This window comes from Solanum stenotomum, chromosome 5 (assembly GCF_019186545.1).
Source record: "Solanum stenotomum isolate F172 chromosome 5, ASM1918654v1, whole genome shotgun sequence".
Taxonomy (NCBI): domain Eukaryota; kingdom Viridiplantae; phylum Streptophyta; class Magnoliopsida; order Solanales; family Solanaceae; genus Solanum; species Solanum stenotomum.
In genome coordinates, this window is record NC_064286.1 from 17,572,538 (window position 1) to 17,580,979 (window position 8,442).

Genomic DNA, 8,442 nt, shown 5'->3' on the forward strand with positions numbered 1-8,442 from the left:
CCTTGGTGAGTCGTACCCAGATGTTTCACCTTTAAACATGTCATTCTAAGTATGGGAATCATTTATCTTGATTTTAATCCTCATACGACACACCAAAACTCTTGACAAAGACTCTAGAACTCACTAGTTCAACTCACAAAATTCTGGGGTGTTACAGTCTAACTAAGATATACTAAATATTTAAAAAGTTGAGGCAGTAAAATAGAGGCTGCTTCTCAAAATACCATTGCAAAAAACTTCATTAGCCACTAGTCTTGATTTCCACCTTCCACAACTTGTCTAAAAGAAAAAAAATTGATTTCATACTTTATGATATCATGATATACAAAAACATATCCAAGTGTAATCCCACAAATAGAATATGAGGGATAGAAAGTAGAAAGACCTTACCTCTACGCTTGTAGGATAGAGAAGCTGTTTTCAAATAGACATTCGACTATGTAACCAACGCAAAAAAGTAAGAAAGAAAAAGAGACAACAAGAGTCGTCATGTCTCATTCTAAACACTCAACAATATGAAAATATCACTCCTTAAGCTGCAGTTTGCCCTCACAAACACCATCACTAAATTATTCACCTCTCACAGTAGAAATTTTAAAAGAAAAAAACACTATTAGAGTCAGGAGACTGACCTCGAGTGCAATAGATTTTGATAATTCAAGGCTTGCAGGATTAGCTACTTCATACAAATAAAGTAGACTCTCTGAATATCAAGACCTAACAACTGCAGAAAATAATGCACTAAATTTTATGCCCACAAAGTGCAAACTGATTGTTCCCAGCAAATTTACAAGATTAAAAATCCTCAAGTAATAAAAATAGTTGAACACTCGCTATGATCACTTGGACTAACAATAGACAAAACATCGAGATTTAAGTCTTGTTACAAAAGTAACAATTGAAAAGGATATTTTAATAAACGGAGATACATCTAAGTGCATGACAACTTGGTCTTACAAAAGAATTGTTCCTTTTCTATCCAGGCGTGAACTTCTTAGGAACTTTAGTTCAAAAGTTGTTTAGACATAAAACCATAAATTTACTACATGAGATTAGTGATATACTATCAAGGCACTAAAATAGTCTGTTAATTATCAGAATCCTTAAATCAATTAATTAGCCAATTTTTTGTAAAATTAAATCCAAATATAACATAATCAATTAGATACCAAAGTTATTTAATTAGAAAGAAGCACTAGAAATGGGGCATATTGATCTTTTTTAAGTATAAAAATCTCAAATTATATGCGTACCAAAGTTGTCTAGTTTTAATACGGATAAGAAATTAATCAAGGGTATGACTAAGCTATCATGAAACCATAGAAAAAGTAAATGTATTGATACTATGATTAAGCTTAACAAAACAGATTGTTAATGGTAAACAAGCTTAAAGTATGAACACATATCAATCAAGCTAATTTAGCAACGAAATCAATTAGTATTACTTATTCATGATAATCAATTTATTCAGGGTGAACAAGAGATAGTGCAAATTCAACTTAGTGAAGCAAAACTGCACCAAAAACAATATTAGAACAGTACCAAAAGCAGCAGCTGAGAAGCACAAAATCAGCACAGGGCAACAGTACCAGCAGAATGTTTGGGGTTAGGACCTCAGACTCATCAGGAAAACTTACAACTAGTTTATTCCGAGTTGTAGAGTAAATATCTGGCAAGTATATGAGATTTTGAGTTCTCCGATTACAGGTAACAATACCAGCAGAACTGCATTGTGGAGAAACTCCATTGGTATTCCTATTTCAATTAATGAGATAAACTAACTAATCATTAGAAGATTTTCCAGATCAAGAACAATGCAGTTCTTAGAAGCTGATGGGGATAAGTAACTCCAAACAAAGAGTTTCTTGCCACATATAACCCACGCCAAGGAAGTTTCCTTATCTATTTCCCAGAGATGGACACATTACCTTAACAAAAGCAACTGCGTCGTCTCAATATCAATCACTGAAGAAGATAACACTTTATGGTAGCAGGCATTCAAAGAACTGGAATAGTGGAATTCATTGCTTAATCTTAATTATTGAAAGCATTATTGATAAAATGTGAAAGCAAACAAGATAGATTATCAGCTCACTCACTAACCAAGAGCATGTTTCTGAATCAAAATGGCATGTTCATCACGTAGGACTTGTGGAAAATTTCCAACATAAACAGGCTGAAGTGGATCAGTCTCTTCACCTTTATCACTCTTCTTCACAGGTGGGAATCTATGACAATTAACAACAACCACTATCTTAATCAGTTTCCATTCAAATATACCACTACAACATATATCTTCATTAACAATCAATGAATGACAACCATCCACATAATAAATGTGCATTTTCCAACCACACATTTGTTTCCCAGTAAGAAATCTGAATACAAATAAAAAGGCAACATTTGACACTATAATTTTTTAATCTATTGAGATAAACATGTAAACAACAAATTGAGAAAATGAGCAGAATAAATCAAGATTGCACATATATTGTCAAGTAATGAAAGAACAACCAACAACATATACCTATTAAAATCCAAAATTTTAAGTCGTGATGACTGTAAAAAACATGTGACTTGTGAGTCCCAAGTCTAACAGTTCCTTGGAAGAATAACAAAGGGGTTAAGTGGACATATATCATATAGCTAGAAAAATCATATCCAAAATAAGCTCGCCTTCAACGGTCCTTGAGCAATATATACTTAATCATGGTCATCGTCACTTTGCCGAAACTAGAGAGGTGATTGGCTTGCTTCGTTGTCATTGGCCGACCAAAGTTTGCTGGTCCTGGGCGGAACGGAGAGAAGAGGCGTTGGTGGTGCTCACGGGGCTTCTGGACGGAACTACTGAGAAGAAGATAGATGGAGCGAAGAGTGGTGCCGGAGATATGAGGTGCTGCCGGTGGTTCACTGGTGGGGTTTTTGGTGAGAGGAGAATGGAGGAATTTTTTAGCTGTTTTTTAGATGTGTAGTTTTTTTAAGTATTTAAATTTTTTAGTGATTGCCTAGAATAGAATAGAATAGAATAGGGTCCATGTCCAAAAAGCATCAATAAAATATAAAAGGAAGTCATAATATTTGCTACGTGTGTAGAAAAGCAACGGAAAATATTTTTTTTTAAAATTGGGTTGTTGGAGTAGTCAACGGTTCCCATTTATGGTCCGTCGTTAGATCGACAGACCGTAGATGGAACTCGTAGACCCCTAGTATGTCTTCTAAAATTCACAAAGTGTTATGGAGAACCACAAAACCAATCGTCGAACCGTTGATTTACCCACAGACCGTCGACGGGGTTTCGTGGATCAAAACTAGTTCGGTACACCCAACCTAGACCCTTTTTCTAATAAACCTCTTCAAATTTTAAACATCCCCATTTCCCTCTTTTATAACTCTCAAAATAAACACCCCTACACATTCCCAAACCCGTATTTCACCAAATCACTCCTCTAATTACTTCATTTTCTTCTCCCCTAGAATCCCTCACTTAATCTTCCCAATTTCCTTCCATTCTCCTTTTCCATCTTCCCAAAAATATATTATCTTTCATAATCCTCTCTCCCAGAGATAGCAAGGTCCGGGTTCGGTGTCAGTATCTCATTATGGTGCAAAGGAATCACTGCAAACACACACACAAACTTTGAAATACTTTTAGGGTACGCGATTTCAAAAACTATGAACTTTTTATTGTTTAAATTGAAATCACAAAGTTTAACTTGACCTTGGGTATAGAAACTTCAAGTTTAAATATGTAAAACTAGTCAAAATCACCCATGTAACGATGATATTCTGATTGTGTTGATTTTTGAATCTAAAAAAATAGGATTTATGTGTCTAGTTGGAGTTCTTGAGTTGGGGTTTTTCAAGTACGATTATTTGAACGAATAAATTGCATGATTGAAGCCCTATGAATGATAGAATACCACGTAAATGTTTTGAAATGTATGTTCTACATGTTCTGTAGAAGTTATGATTAGTAATTGGAGTGTGAATGTTGTTAAGTGAATCACAGATGTAGTAGTCCTATATGACAACCATGCTCCATGGACCATGGGGCAACCTACTGACCGAATATCTAGGTATGTTGTTCAAAATAACATAATAGTAGCACAAGCTGTGAACCACGACATGGACTACGGTTCGTCGTTCAATCGAAGGACCATTCTGCACGACTGTGGTTCCCAATTTAGGGACCAAAAAAGTTGGCTTCCTGATGCACGGAGGGGACAGACGGGCTGTCGTTTAATCGATGGTCCGTAGGTACCCACTGTAGGTCCCAAAAACAACTATAGTCCCAAAAATGTCAAAAAATAATTTAAGTTCAATTTTTATTCTAATATTTTTATGGGATCTTTTTAAGTTATTTTGTTACTAACTAGTTCTCTATAGGTAAAATGGTGCAAAAGCAAGAACCTATCTACCAGAGGAAGAGAAAGTCCAGGTCCATAGCACCATCCCACCGACTGATCTATGAATCTAGCGGGGATGAGTATATCCTACAGACCACCAAAGGCTCCACCAATAAACCTGTTACCACAAGGCACAGGTCTAGGCATCTTATCAGATAATGAAATCAAGATCGCTGCCCTCCATTGTGAGGAGGGCCCCCAGTCTTTAGGAGAGTCATAGTCCGGCTCAAAGTCGCAATCCGGCTGCAGTTGCAGCGGCCCACCACCCTCAGCCTCTTGTGCAACTAATTTAGGTGAACATCATGACCCCCCTATTAGAGTTGTGCCAGTACACATCTCTACCGAACCAAACATGTGGTGCGTCGAAGGGAAGTTTCAGATCTACTTTGACAGGAAGGTGTTAAATAAACATTGGAAGGTTTCTCGGCCTATTACTGGGAAGCATCAAGTGTTGACCACGAGCCTCCATACTGTGCCCACTACTTCTGAACTCTTTAAGAGGCACACATGTGATAGGATGGTAGAAAATTTGGGAAGATATATCAAAGAGATGGTGAGGGAGTTATATGCTTCCTATTCGGCCAAAGTGAACAATGTCATACCACCACGAGCCAAGTGATGAGTCCAAGATTTGGACTTATTTAGTGTCTTATATTAATAGAATTAGTGTCTTCAAATGCATGTTTTGTGCCAATTAATGATGTAAATCCTTGAATTTCAAGTATTCCAATTTTGAAATGATGCAAGGACACTATTGATCCAGAAAGAAACAATGCAAGCTAAATGGATGAGGAATTGATGACCTGATGATCGCCGATGTCATTCGGCGAATCGTCAAATTGCCAAGATACCGCCTAAAGTTATAGAACGCTGGAGCTAAAATTGGGGTGAATTTGGTGAGTTGTATTTCCATTCAGCGTGTCGCTAATCTATTTGGCAAAAGAAAACCGGGTCGCCAAAACTGCTAAAAAAGATTCGAGCAAATGTTGATGGGCGAGATAGAAGAAAAAAGGGTGAATCATGGAGTTATTCAGAGATACCGACCTGGATCACCTAAAGTTATAGTAGCTAGACCAAGAAGAAGTGAAAAATGAAGGCGAGATGAAGAACAATAATTGAATCACTCATCTGTCGGTGACACCTGACTTATCTCGCCGAGTGGTTTTAAATAGTGATACATCAGACTTGTTTAAATTAGTTTTGGCTAGAGAGAGAAATTCATTCAAAAACGTGAGGAAGAAATTACTTAGAGAGAAAACACTACCAAAGGCTTTTGCAGGTGATTTTAGCAAGGTTTTTCTTAGAAATTTTGTACTAGAGAAGATTTTTAGTTGATTTCCTCATACAATTCTCATTTTGTACTCAACTATGGGAGTAAACATGGATGTTGATGTGTCTATTTTCTGTATGAGTGGCTAAAACCCTTCTTTTGGAGTTTTGACTATAAAGCCAATTGTTGGGTTTTGCTAAGTAGGTCTTGTTGAATTGCACATAATTGGGTTACTTTGAAGTGGGTCTGAATTGTTGCTTCTTTTTGAAGTTGTTTTGCATATTTAGTGTAACAAGTTTAGTGTTGTGAGCTTGCTCGAGAGAGAGAGGCATAGAACGAAGGTAGCAAACTAGCATCCTTAGTAGTGGGTTACCTAGATTTCAGGTTGAGAGAGTGAAATACAGAATCTGACCTTTGTATCCAGCTCGATGAAGTGGATTTGATGAGGACAAAGGGCTGGGCATCTTCCGATTAGTGTTGAAGTTCGAGAAAATTTGACATAGAAAAGGTAATTGTTAGAAAGAAAGTTATCTTATATAAGGCCTGACCTACCCACAACAAATTTCCCTATTGTTAGTATCAACATTCACTCTCTAAAGTAAAATTTGACAATTGGCTGGTCAATTCCCCAAGTTCCACTTTACTATTTTTTTAATTTCATGTTGATTAATGATATTTGAGTGAAATTTGACATTTGAAACTCAAACCATAAAAGCGTAACAAGTGTTTCGTTGAAGAGATTGTTGTCACAACTTCATCTTCGAATTGGAAGGAAAAATTACTCCCTTGGGACTCGACCCCAATTCACTTAGTTGGGTTATATTACTATTGAAGGATCATTGGCACTTAGTATTGGAAGAAGTATCTTGATACTTTAATCAAAATGGTGTCACTGCCGGGGAGTAGCTTTACTTAGAATTCTTTGATTGAAGATTTGACACTCTCAAATTTGTTGGTTGTAGTTGAATTAGTTTTGGTTTCTTTGCGTAAGAGTTTGTTGGACTACGTAGAAGTGAACATGAGTGAAGAAGAGATGAATAATAGTCAAGAAGGTCATCAGAATGGTATAGATGATATCAATAGTATCTACAACCCATCTCAATCGGGTGGAATGGGTGCAATTTGTATTCCTCAAACTAATGAGAATGCGATGTGTGAAGTCACTAGCACCACTCTTCACTTACTCGAAATGAGTGGACTATATGGAGGGCTGGATCACAAAGACCCGCATGAGCACGTGAGAAATTTTACAAAGGTTTACAACCTTTTTCATTTGAAATTGTGTCACAAGAGTCAATTCGGATGCGGTTATTCCCACTGTCCTTTACGGGAGAAGCTAATAAGTGGTTAGCTGAGTTATAAAACAATTCCATCACATCATGGGAGGAGCTGATTATAGCATCTAACACAAGGTTCTTTCCTCCATCAAGGATGATGAAACTTAGAGATGAAATTCAAGGTTTCAAGCGACGAGAGGGAGAACCCATCCATGAAGCGTGGGTCAGGTTTAAGAAACTCCTACTTAAATGCCCTACTCATGGGCTACCAAATGATTTGTTACTTCAATATTTTTACCCAAGTCTCGATTCGGTTAATAAAGGAGTGGCTAATCAATTGGTACGAGGAGATATAATGTTACAATCATTTGAGGTAGCTTCGTTTCTTCTTGATGACACGACTAGAATAAACTAAGAGTGGTACACCAAAGAGGATAAAGTCTCTCCATTTTGTTTTAGATTAACGCAATAACAACTTGAGAAAGAGAGAGAGGGATGAAAACATCAAGAAGATGCTGACCCCAATGGAATTTTTACAAGAGCACAGGAAGAGGATCTGTGAGTTTTTAAACTTGAGGAGAGTTTTTCTTTCGGTTACTCAAGACCGTGGGAGAATCAAGGTTCGAGTTCCAAGAGATATGAGGAGGGTTTCCACCCACGCTATCTACAGTGAGGCAAAATTCGAGGTTGGAACTATCACAAGGGAGAAAAGGAAAGGTGATCCTATCGATATTGGGCCAAAAAAATAATTATTGGAGAAGGGAAGATGATCATGATGATAACCGTACTCACTCGAGTGAAATCCAAAAATCAAAAGGGATTGCAAGTTGTCCCCGGGTAAATGACTTGTCGTCACGCATACTTGATAAAGTTGAAGGTTCGGATGATTTGTTGAAAGGGATGAAAGATGACTTTTCATCATTGAACTGTAAAGTAAACTCTCATGCTGATGCCATCAAGATGCTTGAAGGACAATTGAGTTTATTATCGTCTCAATTGAAACCACAGATGACGATGAAAGATCACGTTAGAGGGTTGGTTGTAGTTACTCGTAGTGGAAAGGTGGCAATAGGTAATGTGATGGGAAATGAAGATGCTCAAAAGCATGAAGAAGATAAAGACATGGAGGAACAAGAGTTACTTTGCCATCAAACCATTGCCAAAGAACCACAAAAGGGAATGGAACAACACGTTCAAATTCCAAATATCATGAAACCTCTGCCCGATAAACCTCCCCCATTTCCTCTACGTTTGAAGCAAAAGAATGAAGATGAGAAGTTCAAGAAGTTCTTATCGGTGTTTAAGACATTGTCAATTAATCTCCCCCTTGTAGAGGCATTTTTAGAAATGTCCGGATATGCCAAGTTCATGAAAAAGTTAGTCACAAAGAAAGGAGCTTGTTTTTTTAGACAATTGATGTTTCCCAGAGTTGCAGTGCAATTATGACTAAGGAGTTGATCAAAAAGAGAGAAGATCCTGGGGCATTCAC

General features: G+C 37.2%; 1 non-coding gene across 1 annotated transcript; it reads right to left on the reverse strand.

Moving 5' to 3' along the window:
* Positions 1 to 7,113: 7,113 nt before the first annotated feature.
* LOC125866478 (small nucleolar RNA R71) lies at positions 7,114 to 7,220 on the reverse strand. The gene has a single exon (XR_007446533.1). It is a non-coding gene; the product is annotated as a small nucleolar RNA R71 (small nucleolar RNA).
* Between the last annotated feature and the right edge of the window lie 1,222 nt (positions 7,221 to 8,442).